Source organism: Cupressus sempervirens, chromosome 3 (assembly GCF_028749045.1).
Source record: "Cupressus sempervirens isolate cs-2001-9-10 chromosome 3, ASM2874904v1, whole genome shotgun sequence".
NCBI lineage: Eukaryota > Viridiplantae > Streptophyta > Pinopsida > Cupressales > Cupressaceae > Cupressus > Cupressus sempervirens.
In genome coordinates this window covers 1,117,829,275-1,117,846,345 of record NC_143120.1, presented here as the reverse complement: position 1 = coordinate 1,117,846,345, position 17,071 = coordinate 1,117,829,275, and positions in this window count along the sequence as shown.

The window sequence follows — 17,071 nt, the reverse complement described above, 5'->3', positions numbered from 1 at the left end:
AAATAGGGCTTGCATCTTCAAAATGTAACTCAAATTATTCTTCTTCAATTTCTTTGTTCAAATTAATAAACTCCCATGGAAGAAATCTACCATATTCATTTCGTCATCTTCCTCTTTGATGCATGCAATTAAACTTTTCACACTGGTGAAAGAAACTTCAAATTGGAGATTTCTGAAAAAACTTTATCTAAGAACTATGACTCAAAAATGCTCCTATCTTGAAACCACCCCCAGTAATGACACCAAAAATGATCTGCCTCACAATAGGTGTATCATAGTCATGCTCTAGGCTATGCTTAGGAATAATATATTCAAACTAAGGACTATTTTTCCCACTATGAGGTGCATTTAATCTTTTCAACCCAGGTACATATACTTGAAATGGTCAGCACAATATGTGCACTAGGTCTTTGAATGAGTCACTAAGCTTATGCTACAAGAAAGTAAAATAAAAGGAAAATAATTTACACTATTGCTACAGGAAATTAACACACTTAACTTTATAAATGTTGGAAATATAATGAAAGGATGACAAATATTCTAACTCAGTTCATCCACTATAACTGTTCTCACATATGTTGTAGGAACATTCACAAAGTGTGATGCCACAGGAAGGAACTTACAACTTCTAATTATGAAACTAAGAAGGCTTGGAAATAAATCTATTCTATCCTAATCTAATCCACATTCCAAGTGGGCCCCCTTGGTTGGCTTCACTAAACTACTAACATGGAAGAGAAGCCAAAAACTATTTTATTGGATTTCAAAAATTCATTACATAACACAAAACTGTAAAAACACAACTGTAAAAGTTAACAGTCTATTTCCTTAAACTATTTCTTCTAACTAATTAAAAAATTAACACACTTGGGTCAATTCCTATATATATAGGAAATCAACACTTATTCCATAACAAAAAAGTAAATGACCTAACTTTAAATCCACAAGAGAGAAAATAGGAGGATAACAATTGAATTCGGGAAGAGGAAATAATGGCTTAACATGGGAATAATAGAGTCTAAACATCCACTCACCAAAGAATAAATGCAGAGAAGGTAATAAGTCTTCATAGTTCTTCCTTACTCATTGTTGTATCTTTTGGAACCATTGCAACTTTCATCCACTGTGGCTGCTCCTTAGCGTTCTCTTCTCCTTGAATGCTATTGGTGCTTAATTTTGAATTCCTCCAATCATCTTTCAGTCTTCATTAACAATTTAGTTTCAATACAAAGACATGTCTGCAAATAAACATTTATCAAATTAAATTCAAATATAAGAACACAAATTTTGATAACTATACGAAATATTGCATACTATATATAATATTAGCAAAAGATGGCATAGTTTCTACCCATACGTTTATCATAGGTTCGGTAAACATAGGTCTACAAATGTTTTGATAGAGACAAAATAGAGTATCAAAAAAGTATCTTAAAACTATCATAAAATAAAGGAAAATTTTGGTCTCATCAATACATTAGCAGTGTGTCTCTTTTTACCACAAAAATCACAAGTAGGTTTAGTGTTCTTACCTTTGTTACTTCTTTCTTCTGTAGTCTTGGATGATTCTCCTTGTTTAGCGTAGGTGTAATGAAGTCCTAAAGTATCATTATTGGCTCTTGGTGATTTTAGTAGTTGCTCAAAAGACTTGATAGCATCATTGGGTTTGTTGAAACTTTTTGCAAATTCCTTCTCTCTTTTCAAGTCATTTTGCAGTTGTTCATTCTATATCTTTAGTGTAGAGATCTCAATGTCTTTCATATTCAGCTCATCATTTGGCTTAAGGTATCTAGCTACATATTTGAGATTTTTTCAAATTCAATTATCTTTTCCTCTAGTCTATTGGTGAGATTTCTCTAGTTGTCTTCTAGCATGGCCTTGTCTTCAATGGCTCTTTTCTTCTGTTCAGTTACTTCACATAGCATTATGGCTTGTGATTCTTGTTCAAACTTGAGTATTTTGATTTTTTTTGCTTGAGCTCTATTCTTCTCCATTAATTTTGCTATTGCTGCATCAAAATCTTTGGAATCTCCACTGGGAAACACTTTTGTGGTATCAATCTCCTTGTAGTGTGTGTCATTTTTTGCTATGGCTATATCATTCCTTCTTTTCAAGGATTTTCTCAATTCTTCTCTGGCTTCCTCCAAATTGTGTAGGGTGAGGTGCACATCAATCACCTAATTCTCTATAATCTTCCCAAGTTTGAAGACTTCTATCTTCAGATCTTTTCTCTAAGCTGTTAGGCTTCTTATTGTGAGAACCTAGCTCTGATACCAATTGTTGGAATAATCAAATGGGAAAAATACTTTTGAGAGGGGAGGTGGGGGGGGGGGGCGCGCAGTGAATCAAAAGTATCACACTTTTATCCTTAAAAAAAATTAACTGAAAATAAATTGCATGCATGTAAACATATCAAACAACCATAAAGTAAACACATGCATCACAACACATAACACCAAATTTGGTAATCTAGAAACCTTCCAAAATGAGAAGGTAAAACTTTGGTGAGGATGATACCCACAAAATTACTGCAACAATAATGTTTGACCACTTCTGATGGTCTACCTTGTTAAAGGCCTACCCTATTAAAGGCTTTACACTATATCAATAGTGACCTATTTAAAGGATTTACATTTTACAAACACTTTACATGAAGTGTCACCCTGTTAAGGATTTTATTACTTCTTCAAAGGATCTACAACCTAGCTATTAAGCTAAACTATCAACATAGGATTTTCCTTCTAATACAATTGCTAGATAGTATTAAACTAATAAACTTGATAGCTTACAATCTTGATTGCTAAATTTAGGAACTTGATCTGCTCTCTCTGATCTTGATCCTCTGAGATCTGATATCTATTCGTAACACTTTCTTTTTTCTAATCAATTTAATATGTAATGTTGTTCTATTCCTCTAAGTATTTCAGAATTCCCTCTGAATTTTTGTATAGTTTACCCTTACACTACTCTCATCCACACATACAATGGATTTTCATCCTCCTTTTAAAGATTATAAAGACTTAGGGTTAGGTATGGATCTATGATCCATATTGAATCTTTATTTCCCACAAATTTCTTGCACTTTTCTTATTGGTTGCATGCCTTCTCCATTTTTCTTATTGGCTACATGTTGATTGCATAGGAAACATAAAAGATTCATTCTTATCCTTATTATCCTTCGACATCCTTCTATGTCAGCTCAAAAAATGGTTTACGTTTGAGTTTGTGAAGGCAAAAACTCATATATTGATTCTATGTTACTTGACACAGACTGGATTACTGGTTCTTGACACATATATGATTCTAGTTTGCTCAGCACCTATTGCATTTTGGCTTGCTTGACATCAACTATGACTCAACACCTACATATCACTCAGCTCATATGGTTCACTCAGCACCTAAAGATCACTTGGCACCTGTTGTAGTTGTGTCTGGCTTGGTATATATAGTGTACTCCACTTCTATATGAATTTTGGTTAAGTGTGTTGACACTCAATTGTCAAAACCATTCTGAGACCAACCATGTGGATATTTTCATATGTTGACCATCATCCTCGATCCCATCTACATTGATATTCATACCATATAATTTTATTTTCTTGGTAGTCGGCCTTGAGTAGAACTTCCATCTACTCATCAATTCATCTATGCACTTAGTCCAATAATCCTCTAGCATGGGGGTGTATCTAAAACTCAAACCTAGCTAAAATTTATCCATAATATAATTTACAAGATCAAACTTAAGTATTAACACTTCACAAGACTCCATCTTGTGCTTCTTGCCAAAGGTCTTCAAAATATTTTTTGTGTTGGAATATGATGAATAGGAGTTAGCTTTGACCATGATTGGGAACATAATGTCCATTTTTCTTGAATCCACATCGATGGTGTTCACTTCTAGTATTTGGTAGAAAAGATTAATCAAGATGATCCTAAAGTTGGGATACTTTAGCATCCTCCATAGTAACTCTTCAAACCAAAAAATCTCAATGTAAGTAAAAGAGGGAAACTAGACGAAGTAGTCACCACACTAGGTAACAACTAAAATGACTTCATGTGATTTCCTTCTCTTTGGAAACCCTTGTATTTCCTAGCACAATCTCATGTTAAAAGTTTCATTCACTTTCATGAATTCTACATAACTATTTTTTAGTTGGAGACATGGGTAGAAGTTGTAGACCTGAATGTGTTCATCACAATTTTCTCCTTGTGGGAGCCTAGGCCATAGCTAAATTGTGGCTAGTGCATAGATCATAAATTATGACATGAAGAAATGCCTCTAGATCTTAGCATTCTATAACTATCTAACTAATTTTTTTCTCAAAATTTGGGCCCAATCTATGTATTCACCTTATGCACATGCTACTTGCAACCCACTCAAAATTTGGATCCAATCTACATATTCACCTTATGTACACACTACTTACACTAGGTAGAAATAATGCTCAACAAAATTTGGAGTATCCTCATTCCTTTTTAGCCGATGCAGCAATAATAAGATGTTAACTATTTCCCTTAGGAAGCAGAAGAGGGCAACTGGTTTGCTATTATTACAAAAATCTTAGACGTGGAGTAGTATGGTGTAGAATTTTTCCCAATGGAGAATCCTATTAAAATAGTATATGTTAGTGCACTATACATAATCAAAAGGAACATGAGTTGGAGCTATTCAATTTATAGGTTACCTATTACTAAAGTATAGGGTATTGAAAAAGAGATCAAAGGCATATATATCGGTGTTATCAACGACATGTGAATCATTAGTCCTAGCAATGTAACCCAGTGTGATGAAGGGAACATTGACATACAACCTCTAGTAAAATATTTTGAAGAGGACTTAGAAGAAATCAAGGAAGTGATTAACCCTATGGCCATAGATATCACAAAGGTGGTGTAGATCAAAGCTATACTAGTCCTTTGCATGTAGCACCTATAGACTACATAGAGCAGGTCACCAGGATGAAATGGGACAAAGAAATGTAGAAAATATGATTACTAAGCTTAAGGAACCTAAGCTCCAATCAGGGTATTTTTTAGTGGCTAATATTCGCTAATTGGCTAATTTTAGGAGATTTTGGCTAATAATTTAGTTCTTAAAAATATTTAAAATTGCCACATTTTTATAAAATTTAGTTATAAAAAATATTTAAATAGTTAAAGATTCACCAATAAATAATAGAATTTTTTTTTTTTTTTTCAAAATAATGTAAGATTTGCCAATATTTTTATATCTCTTTTTCGAGGGCGTTGCTTAAAGTTTACCTTGGCTCCAATGTTGTACAAGAGTTCATAGGTTCTTATCGAGGATGGAAGCTAGCATATGGAATAATTGGTGATGAGGAAAAGACTGAAGACAATGATCATAGTTCAGTTGCATAATGAATCTTCATTTTTTTTCTTTATGTTATTTTGAAGTTGGAGGACACATGTCCTTTTAAAGATTTTTAAATTGTTATGAGTACTTTGGTTAACCATTAAGGGGAATGGGTTATCAAGGAGACCCCCTTGACATTGAAAACTATAAAGTTTGAACAGATAGACATTTTTAGGAATTAGAAGATAGAGAAAATGTAATGCTCCTCCTAGAGATCCTTGGAACAAGGATAAATAAAGGCCAATATAATATTTTTTGAATAAGCATGGAATTAAACAACATCAACATGCAATCAATCATAAGATCGTAATGGAAGACTAGCCAATCAATCTAGGAAACCAATGAATCTCCAAGTGTTACTACTTGCTAACACATCTATAACAACCTATGAGAGTTTTTGTAAATGAGAAACCAAACATCTCTAAACTATTAGGATGTAGGAAGGGGCACATCCCAAGAGGGTACCAAAAACACCCTTCGACTCTTGACCTACAAGTTTGAAGATACATGTTGTTGCCCGAGTAGGTTTTTGCAAAGATGTTAGGTGATACTTTTCTAGTATCATATGACATTTCACATTACTACTGGGCAATACTTTTCCAGTATCGTACGATATTTCTCATAACTACTAGGCAATACTTTTAGGGATTGTGCAATAGAGTTTACTATTACCATGCAATAATTTTCCATTATTGTAAAATAGAACTTATAAATACCATGTGGTACTTTATAGTATTTTACACTATTTCTTCTTAAGGTGTGCGATGTTTTTCTAGTATCATTGAATGCTAGACCACTGTCACCTAGGAATACAAAGAAATAACCCGTTGAACAATCAGAAGGGAAATGAGTTAGAACCTCCACACCTAGGAGTAATGGATCTTCAATAACCAAGGCTTGGACACTCAAATATAGGAAATACAAGACACCATGCCATAGGGAGGATAAAACATCTATCCATCTAATCTATATCAACATATGAAAGAACATGTGGAAAACAACAATGTACATACATGGTTCATAAGCCAAACATCATATGAAGGAAAACATAAAACAACTGAGCACAAAAACAACTAAAACTCATGCTCAGTTCCTCCCAACCATAATGACATCATGAGACTGAATGCATCCTAGCCATCCCCAAAGTGTAACATCCCAACTGCCAACTAGATAGTCAGAGTTGTCTTATGAGGGTGTTAGTACTACAATTAAAGTAATAGCATAAGAAGAAGAAAATCTAACATGCTAATCTATCAAAGCATAGATACTTCAACTAGTAGTGAATTACATGATCTAACTACTACAATGGAAGACCAAATTTTTTTTGCTATAGGAACTAACAAGATTAAAGATGCTATAGAACATTATGCAGAAAGTTAATGTCATGTTTTAAATTTCAATGTTTGTAATAAAGTCCTATGATGTGGTGGCATAAATAGAATAGTGTTTTGATAAACTCTCCAAATATAGCCACTTAGGACAAAGTTAATTTTAGTTTTCATTCTAAGTCAATCTTCTTTAAAGTGTGTTTTTGTGTGTTTGATAATTTAAGCCAACTAGAAATTGATGGTTACATGAAACTTAAAACAATTAGAAAAGGTTGGTGGCAGATTCTCATTTTTGACTGATTATTCATGATTTTAAAAATGTTTTCTTTTCTTGTTTTGTATGATATTTCATCTTCCAAATAGAAAGGGAGGAGAAAGTATTGAAAAGGAAGATTTTTGTATTCGAATGATATAGAATACACCAAAATGGAATAGAAATTTTGGAGTCTTATTTTCTGATTTTGTGGATATGTGATTTCAACATATGCTTTTCATTATTTTATTTGTTAATCAAAAACCCTGATTGTTGACAATATGTTACTTATATATTCATAGTTGAACATGTATTTATCTAGTTTTGAATTCAAATTAAAGCTTTCAAATTTGGAATTTGTTAAGGAAAACCCAATTTCTAAATTGTGAATGTAAATTGTTGTTGTTTTGAGGGTCGCATTAGTGGATGGTAGTCTATTAGAATCTCTATGATCTATTTTTTGGGATCATAGGGGGATCCATATATTATACATTTTCATTTTGCATTTGTTTTTTTGTTTTAGTCGATTCAGTCTATGCCCACATAGAAACGAATTTCATGTTCATAGTGAATATATTCATGTATTCACGAAATTGTTGAAATGACATAATTGATATGTGATAGAGAGGGAAATATATATATATATATATATATATGGAACTTGCAGAATTTATAAGTTCAGAGTATTTCATTATCAGTAGTCAATGGGTGATTGAGTTAAATCTTGCATGCATAATGATGGTGTGGGTTTGAATATGGTTTATTATTGATGGGTAATCAGTCTATAGTTGTTTTGGTATTCAATTTTTCATTTGAAGGTGATAATTTTCATCCATGTATTTCAATAATCAAAGAGGAAGAGTTAGTTTAGTCTCTATTAAGTTTATGCAGGAAACCAAAATGTAGCAACAAGAGGTTAAGAAAGTTCCTATCGCATTTTAGTTTATCAGTGGGTATTGAGAAAGTTGGTTAATAATCTGAAGGAGTTTATAATCATTCCTAAAGGTGTATGTTCCCCTTGATGGAACTTGGTTGAGTGATACATTTCCTCCTAAGTTTTCCAAGGTGAGGCTCTGCATCATTTTTGGTATCAGAGAAAAAGTTAGTGGATCTTCATTAATTTAAGTTTTTAGATTGGAAAAATGAGAGTTGAAAACATGATGGAAGAAGAAGTAGAAAGAGAAAGCTATAGCCAAAGACATTCTATATTCAAAAAAAAGTACAAGTACAAGAATAAGGTATGCAGAGTTGCAGTTGATAGTAGTTCTTTTGAAAATATAATCTCAATAGAAATGGTTGAGAAATTGAATCTTCCAAGAGTACCTCATGATTTACCTTACAGAGCATATGTATTAGGAGATGAACAATGGATTGAAGTGTTTGAAAATTTATATATTTCTTTTAATATTGGACCATATTTTGATACTATTAAATGTGATATAATGCCTTTAGAAGATTGTCACTTGATTTTGGGAAGAGCATAGCAATATGATAGGTCAACCATGTATGATTGTAGAGAGAACATATATACCATCAAAAAAGATGGAAAGAATATGGTTTTGTTTCTATTGAAGGATGATGAAACATGGAAGGAATCAAGAAGTTTAGGCCTTCTTGATAGGATATCATTCAATGCATTCTAAAGTTAAAGAGGAAGTGAAATAAGTTTTGGTGGAGGATAATGAAATTGTGGAGAAGACATCCATTAATTATGTAGATGTATGTGAAGTTGGAAGAGAATATCAGCAATGATAGATGTCAGTTGTCCTTTAGAAGGGAAAGAACATGAAGTGCAGAAAGAAGATAAATTGTAGCAAGAAGAAGTGAAACAAGTAAATGTTGATGAGAGGAGTAATGAGACAAGTCTGATGGGATTTGAGTGTGAATAATTTTTTGTTGGAATAGTAATGTGTCCTTCAAAAATAGAGATGAGTATAATGCTAGAAGGTACTCCTATGAAAAATATTTTGGAGGCAAATGATGAAGCCTTAGAATCACATTGTGTAGTGAAATGTCAAGAGGAATGGCATGAGGATGAAGATAAAGAATATGTAGCAACAAGTTCTAAAGAAGAATCTAATTTATGGAAAGAATTTGTAGCCATCATGGGAGAATGGAAAAGACATGATGGTAGTATGGAGACTCAACATGAAGAAGTTTCCAAAGAAGAAATATCAAATGATGTTATGGATAAAGAAAATGAAGCTGAATATGTTTATGACAAGGTAACAAGTTCTAAATATATTTATGACAAGGTAACAAATTATGATTATGTTTATGACAAGGCTAAAGAGATTCAGATTGAGAAATCTAATTTGGTTCCAAAAGAAGAGACTATACAAAATTTGGTTATGGGTTATGAAAGGGATTAAATATTTCTGTGTTCTCTATGTATGGAGATATGGTATGTTTGTGAGGACAAGAAAGATGAATTTGATTGGCAAGTGTATTTGGTGGAGTTATAAATGTATGCAATAGTAGAGGTGTTACTTGTGATAAAGTTGTTACTGGAAATTAATGATCAACAAGAAATAGTTTTCATGTTACGAAAAAGAGACAAACCAAAGATTAAGATGAAGAAGGAAAGACAAATACAATGGAGTCAAGTACAAGAAAATACAAGATTGCGCTGGAAGATGAGTATAAGACTAAAGTAAAGATGAAGAAATATTTTTCTTTTCTAATATTTTTTTTTGTAGGTGTTTCCAAGAAGACTCAAAGGAGACAACATACTTAGTATCTAGTAAAATGGAAGCAAAAACCTACAACAAAAGATATTTGGAAAGATGAGAAACAAATCAGGAAGCATTGTTCATCACTACAACATCTCATCTCAAGAGGACTTGAGATTCATTCAAGAGGGGAATATGTTGCAGTCACAGACTAGACAATTTCTGCTATAGGAACTAACATGATTAAAGATGCTACAAGAAGTTATGTAGAAAACTAATGTCATGTTTTTAATTTTAATTTTTGTAATAAAGTCCTATGATGTGGTGGTGTAAATGGAATAGTGATTTGATAAACTCTCCAAATATAGCCTCTTAGGAAAAAGTTAATTTTATTTTTCAGTTTAAGTCAGTTTTTTTTTAAAGCATGTTTGGGTGTGTTTGACATTTTAAGCCAACTGGAAATTGATGGTTACAGGAAACTTAAAACAACTAGAAATGGTTGGTGGAAAATTTTCATTTCTAGCTGATTGTTCATGATTTGAAAAATGTTTCCTTTTCTTGTTTTGTATGATGTTTCATCTTCCCAACATAATGGAATAGAAAGTTTCAAGTCTTGTTTTTTGATTTTGTGGATTTTTTATTTGAACATATGTTTTTCCTTATTTTCATTGTTAATCAAAAACCTTGATTATTGCGAATATGTTACTGATATATTCATATCTGAACAAGTGTTTATTTGGTTTTTGAATTCAAATTAAAGCTTTCAGATTTGGAATTTGTCAAGGAAAACCCAATTTCTAAATTATGAATGTAAATTATTGTTGTTTTGAGGGTCACATTAGTGGATGGTAGTCTATTAGACTCTTTGCGATCTATTTTCTGGGATCATAGGGGGAGTTAGGTATTATATATATTTTATTTTGCATTTGTTTTTCTATTTTGGTTGATTTAGTTTATGCTTGCATGGAAAGGAATTTCATGTTCATAGTGAATATATTCATGTATTCATCAAATTGTTCAAATCACATAATTGATATGTGGTAGAGAGAGAATTTTTTTTTATACGAAACTTGCAAAAGTTATTAGTTCAAAGTATTTCATGATCGGTAGTCAATGGGTGATCGAGTTAAATATCGCATGTAGAATGATGGTGTGTGTTTGAATGTGATTTATTGTTGATAGGTAAATAGTCTGTAGTTGTTTTGGTATTCAATTTTTCATTTGAAGGTGATAATTTTCATCCATGTATTTCAATAATCAAAGAGGAAAAGTCGGGTTGGTCTTTATTAAGTTGATGCAAGAAACCAAAATGTAGCACCAAGAGGTTAAGAAAGTTCCCATCACATGTCAGTTTATTAGTGGGTATTGATAAATTTAGTTGGTTAACAATCTGAATGAGTTTATAAGCATTCCTAAAGGTGTATGTGCCCCTTGATGCAACTTGGTCAAGTGATCCATTTCCTCATAAGTTTTCCAAGGTGAGGCTCTACATCACTAACCCTATGCTATAACATCATAATAAAGGAATGCATCAAATGAAACAACATCTTCTAAACATGATATCCAAACATTCCAATTAAAACTTAAATCACAAGGAAATTTACTTTGGCAAACTAGAAATACCAAGTGAGCATCAAGCACTAGTCTCAATTGGAAATAGATTGTCTCTATACACTAGTCCCTAGTAGTGGTATAGGTAGCTACACTTCCCAACCATATGGAACCCATAGGTCCACTCCCACCTTGCTGATGGAGATAGTGATCCAACCACAAAAACACATAAAATAAACATCCATGGCTAAGACTCATGCTAGACAGTAAAGAAGACTATAACCAAGATCATGAGACAATGCAATACAACAAGTCCTAGTCAGACGCTGTATGGATAACTATGTAGGGACTATAGTGGAGTGTCCTTACTTACTATTGGGTAGCGCAAGTACTTAGAGCCTTCAATCAAATCCCTCAGGAGGCCAAACTTAGAATGTATCTTCAAGAAACTGTCGTAGGAGGCTAGATACCATGCCTTTGATCAAATCCCTCATGAGGCCACACACACACACACCCACCTTCAATCAAATCCCTCAAGAGGCCAGGTGTTCCATAATCTTATCTTTCATTAAGTTTTAGTATCACTTTATTAATTTAGTTATCACTTGTTAGAACTTCTTTATGCTACCTTGTTGCAATACAATAGGGGTATATGAGAGAAGCCACTCCACACATCTACCCTACATACCCATGCTCATCTCAAAATGAGTTCCCAAAGGAAATACAAGTTCCTAACACAACCCCAAATGAACAATCCCTCAATTGGCCTATATTCAAGAGTTTGGGTCTCACAAGATCCTGTCGAATGCATGCACATGTGCTCATGTGTGGGCATAACCAACTTCATGAAATAATCAAATAAAACCAATGCAAGGGTTGGATATGAGAAATGAAACAATCAAATAAGTACAACAATCTCACTCAACCGGCCTAAATTTGGGAGTATGGATGTGGCACACATCCCAATGAAAATGTAAAGATTAAATAGTGGTTGGATTGAAATCCTATGGATAATCAAAATTCATGACCAACACCATGCCAAGAAAACTTGAGAAAATTGGACAACACACACGTCTAGGCAAAAACCTCAAAAAACCCAATATTGATGAAAATTGACAAAAATAAAACCCATTCTACCCTTGGTAAATGAGCCACAAAAATCTAAATAAAAATTGGGTTTGAATGCCGTATGTAAAAATGGCCAACATAACGGTGCAAACACCCAAACCCCCATCCCAGAAATAGGGCAATGCTCATGCTCACCCAACCTGGTAGAGCTAGTAATTTAAAATAGAGGGGAAAACTAGTTCTGAACCTCCAACCAAATGGATACCAAAAATAGAAGAAAAAATGGAGCTAAAATAGTAAAATGGGAAAGCCTTATCTGATAGCCAAAAGGGAAAATTCAAGAACCTGAACAGTAAAATAAAAACTCCATAGAAATTGCAAAAAGTTACAGCAATCCAAGATCTCCCCAAGCCGGATCCGATGAGACCAACCTCACGACGATCCCACACCCATAGCTTCTACAATGAATAGAAAAATATATCCTCTTGAAGAGGATTTAGAATTTTCTTTCAAATTTCTATTTCAAAAGTGAGAAGTGAGGAATGAAATTCCTTTTTGGAGATTTATTCACATTTTGAGTGAATAAAGGATTAGGGTAATTAATCAGGTCACCTAGTTAAACCCTTAATCAACCCAAATAAAAATAGGCCATTCCAAGTAATTGGAATTCAACTATGGCAAATCTACTGGGAATTAAATGAAATAAAGTAAAGCCCAAAAATCCCTTAAACCAAAAATCACATAATTCCTTAACTTTTGCTACAATTGCAAACCTCTAAATGTATAGACACACTCATGGATCTAATTACATAATGCAAATGAGTATGGATTTATTAAATCACCAAAGGGTTTAATTTAAAAAATTAAATAGGATACATCGACCATACAGGGATGACATTGGCTAGATACGAACAGCTGAATCACTAACTCCATGTGCCATTTCCAGGGATATAAATCCTCCACACTAAGAAATAGGATCAAGTGTAATTACATATAATAATATAGTTGAAGAGATAAATACATTGACTTAGTTAATTAACCATTTATTTAATTACACTAAAATAACCTATTTAAATCATTCACTACATCATAAAATATCTCAAAGAAAGAATGAAGCAAATATATGTAATGTTAGCCAAAAATGCCCTCCCGCTAGAAAATCAATTTCAAATGGTAATCCATTCAATAGTGTGAATAAAACATTGTACAGGTCTATGATTGGTAAGTTGGAATATGTAGTAAATAGAATACTTGACATTGTATTAGCTATTGAGATTGTTGTAATATTTTCTTCAAATCCTAAGGAGAATTATTTGATGGTTATTAAGAGAATTATGAGATATCTAAAAGAAACAAAAGACTATGGTCTATACTACAAGAAAAATAAAAAAATGAGTTAAGAGCCTATATAGACGATGATTCTCTTGGAAAACATTGATGACAGAAAGAGCATAAGTGGTGGAACATTTTTCTTAGGAAAAAGATTGGTCATTTGGACTAGCAAGAAATAAAATTGCATATCTCAATATACTACTAAAGCTGAATATGTGGTTGTTGTAATAAATAGTACAAATGTGGTATGGATCAAACAGCTACTCAAAGGTATGAAGGAGGAAATCATTAAACCTATGGTACTTTATTGTGATAATACAAGTGCTATAAACATATCAAATAATCCTATGATGCACACAAATACTAAGCACATTGCAATCAAGTATCATTACTTGAGAGAGTTAGTTCAAGACAAAGAAGTGAGGATGGAATATGTGAATACAAAAAAATAGATACCTAATATATTCACAAAAGCTTTACCTAAGGATGCACATGAATATCTTAGAGGTAAACTAGGGGTGATACCCCTATCCAAAGCTATTTGAGAAGCATGAGTAGTGCCTTGCATCAACTAAGATGGATGTTGTATCTTAAAAATTGATGTAGTGGATATTACTTTAGGAGCTGCCTAAAGTAATGAAGGAGTTGAATAAGAAGACTTATAGTCACATGCAAGATGATAGAGGGAGAATCCAAAATTGATTCTATCTGCATATAGAGATGAAAAGTCTTTGGCATTGTTGTCAGAGAGGAAGAAATAAGTGCAAGGAGATATAAGTACTGAGGGACATAAGACCTACATATTTGAAAGAGGGAGAGATACTCTAAAGAGGGAGATATAAGAAAGAGATTGATAAACATTACATTACCCTATACAAAGGAAGGACATATACTGACAAAGGGAGAAATTTCAAAGATATTATTTTCTTTTTGGTAATGTTGTTAGTATTGGTTTTGTTGATAATTGGTTATCAGTGATATGTAATTGTTGTCATTATGGCAACACATGATGTACATGTTAACAAGAAACTTTGAAAATAAAGATACTTAGTGTTTGCTTATCAAAAAATTGTCTAAGTATAGAATTTGGTTTATAGTAGTGTATTGTTTTACATGTTGCAGATGTCATATTATGACAAGCAAAGTTATATAGAGATAATATACATGTTGGTGATGATGTGTATAAGCTTGAAAGTTTGCACAGAGTGTATGGAATAGAGCTAGTTCTATTTTGATGATACATAACAACAAAATTGAAGGAAATAATTATTTTGTTTACAAAATAATTACTTGCCCAATTAGGGCCAACATCCTAGATGTTTAATCTAACTTGGAAAAGTGAATTGTGGTTTTAGCAAGCCTAGTAGTATTTTATGTAGAGGCATTGTATTTATGCAAAGGACTTCTTGTGATAAGAGGTGTGCAATATTGGTGTATTAGTACTATCTTGTAAGATTGCGAAGTGAGCAAACTTTTGTGAAAGTGATATATTCAAAGTTTTGTATGAACTATCTAGTGATCTGAGATCAAGCTGAAGATTAGAGATCAGACAAGGAAGGAAATAATAGTAGATTACTTGTTTATGTAGTGAGCTCTTCTTGTAGTTGAAATTGCATGTTTAGACAGTGGGCTCTTCTTGCATACATTATACTACAACTCCTAACAAGGATTCAAAGTCTCCTAACAAGGACTTCTTATACTAAATTTTCTCATTGACTCCTAACACGGTCCATCCTCTACCAAGGAACATATAAATTAGTATATTATCTAGTAGGTATCATCCTCACTGGGGTTTTCCCTTGGCTAGGGTTTCCCTAGTTAACAAAATATGATGTTATGAGTTATCTTTGTGCATTGTTATTGTTACTATTCAGCATTACTGTATTGCTTTGTTATGCATGGTTTAGAGTAAGTAATAATATCCAGTTGGTGACTAAATTTTGTAGATTACTGATTCACCACCCCCCCCCAAGTAATCCCTATTTCTAACAATTGGTATTAGAACACAGTTACCTTGAAGAGGCTTAACAACTTAAGTAAGATCCCTATGGATATGGAACAGTTGATGAAGAACCTTGAACAAGCTCTTGAACAAATTGATCTCCTTATTGAAGAAAGAGATAAGCTGAAGGATAGCTATGAAGACTCCAAAGTATACATTGATTCGAAGTGAAAGTCTAAATCTACTAAATTTAGAACTAATGATGATGACTATTCAAAGTTGAAGATAGTACAAGATCTTGAAGCCTGAGTTGAAGATTACAAATCCAAAGTTGACTTTGAGAAATGATCCAAGCAAAGTTGAATCTAATTTAAAGACTAAAAATGTAGATCTAAGAGCAAGTCTAGCAAAGAAAATATCTGAGTTTGAAACATTGACAGAAGATCATGAAGAACTCCTTAAGTACAATATTATTGTGAAAGGTGAATTGACACAGTGTAACCAATAGCTTGAGAAACTTTATTCTAGAAGAGAAAAGATTAATGATTCTATGTCTATAGAGAGACTTTCTTATGACAAGAATAGTCTTGGTTATCTAGTTAACATGACTGCAAAGAAACCTGAGATTAGATCAGTTCTGAAAGAAAAAGGAAAATTTGATGATAAGATTGAATCTAGACAATCTTTTGAGAAACCTAAAGAAGTTGAACAAAATAAAGAAGTTGAAATCCTGGATGAACCAAAGCAAGTGGAAACTCCTAAGGCAACCAGGAATGAATTTAGAGGTAAGTGCTTTTTATGTAATGAAATAAGTCATATGAAAAGAGATTGTAGTAAAAAGTCATTTAATCATGTTAGGGAATTTTACTATCATAATTGTCATGGTATGGGTCATAATGCAATTGATTGTAGGAAACCTAAGTATGATAATGATAGGATAAATAGTAGAATATCTAGAAATACTAACCCTACAGATAGAAGAAGATCTAATGAAAGAACATCGAGAGAAAAAAGATCTTATGAAGATAGAAGACAAATTGTGTGTTATAAGTGCAACAACTTAGGACACATTACTTAGAATTGTAATGCACTTGATGATCAGCAAAATCCTAGAAGCAGAGAACCTATATGTTAGTTATGCAATAACTTTAGACACATAATGAAGTACTACAACATGGATAGAAACTTCAGAGATAGAAGAAATAATGGAAGAAACTTAGGGAAAAGAAGAAATGACAGAAGGAACTAGGAAAGGAACTCTAGAACTAGCAGAAATAATAAAGAACAAATAAACATGATGAGAGAACTTTGAGAAGAACTTAATGAAGCCTTTGTGAAAGGAACAAACATCTCAAAAGAAAAATTAAATGATGAAGAGACAAAAAGAACAAAGTCAATTGTTGAGTTTGATTCAATTAAGTTGAATTAAGCTTGTTCACAACATCAGTATTTGAGAACTTCATTCAGAGACCAAATTAGAGGTAGTGAAGTTAGGAAAAGTTGTATCTAGTTATGTTTAGATGGTACCTAAGCTTGCTTGTGATTTAGAAC